The 1,058-nt window shown below is 41.8% G+C and overlaps 1 pseudogene; it reads right to left on the bottom strand.

Moving 5' to 3' along the window:
* Window positions 1–628: 628 nt before the first annotated feature.
* LOC121825540 (small nucleolar RNA U3) lies at window positions 629–776 on the bottom strand (annotated as a pseudogene).
* Between the last annotated feature and the right edge of the window lie 282 nt (window positions 777–1,058).

The raw sequence follows: 1,058 nt of genomic DNA, 5'->3' as shown, positions 1-1,058 counted from the left end.
AAGAAACAAGCCAAGCTAAGGCCAGGCATTTATAATTAAGAATAAGCCTTTGTGTGTGATTTATTTGGGAGCTGGGTAATGAGCCCCCCAAAAAAGTAAAAAACAATCAACAACATCTTGATCTTCTTGTTCTACTGGATGCCATGACATGAACAGCTTTACTCTATCATAACCATTCTGCCATGATGTTCAACCTTCCTATGCACCCATAGCAAAGAGATGAAGTGACCACGGACCAAAGCTGTGAGCTGCAGGAACCTTTTCCTTTTTGAAGTTGCTTTACTCAGATGTTTTGTCATAGTAACAGAAAGACAATTGACAAAACACCTTCAAATATCTTAATTCTTGACCAAGTGTGTGGATGCATGTGTGTGTGTGTGTGTGTGTATGTGTGTGTGCGTGCGCACGTGTGCATTTATGTACATGTGTGTGCTTGTGTGCACCCAGGTAAACAGGCAGTTGTGTGCAATTGCATGTGGAAGTTAGAATTCAACCTTTCCTATTGCTTCTCGGATGCCATCTACCTTATTTTGTGAGACAAGTTCTCTCATTGACCTGGAGCTCACAAAGTAAACTAGGCTGGTGAGTGACACCAGATAGCCTCCTGTCTTCACCTCCACAGCACTGAAATTATAAGCGTGTGCTAGCATAGCTCGCTTTTTTTTTTTCCTTTTTGAGAGAACACTACATCTCATCTTCTTGATCTCGGGTACTCTACACAGTCAAAGAAACTTCTAGTAATGAACTATAGAGATGATCCCTGGAAATATAGTCTTTTATTTTCTTACCTTTATTACACCAGTTCATTCATTGTGTGTATACTTTCGTATGTGTGCACACACATGCACGTGCTCACATGAGCATGTGGAGGGCAGAGGATAACTTTAGGGAGTCGGTTCTCTCCTTCCACTGTGTAGAACCTGGGGTAGACACAGGTCATCAGGTCAGGCAAAAGGCATCTTTATCTGCTGAGCCATCTCACTGTCCCCTTGTGTTTTGTTTTTCTGTTTGTTTGTTTGTTTGTTTGTTTTTGCAATGCATGCTAGGCAATCCATCCC

The sequence above is a fragment of the Peromyscus maniculatus genome, chromosome 23 (genome assembly GCF_049852395.1).
Source record: "Peromyscus maniculatus bairdii isolate BWxNUB_F1_BW_parent chromosome 23, HU_Pman_BW_mat_3.1, whole genome shotgun sequence".
In the NCBI taxonomy this organism is placed as follows: domain Eukaryota; kingdom Metazoa; phylum Chordata; class Mammalia; order Rodentia; family Cricetidae; genus Peromyscus; species Peromyscus maniculatus.
The sequence above is the reverse complement of the archived record's forward strand: the minus strand, read 5'-3'. Positions and strand labels throughout refer to the sequence as shown.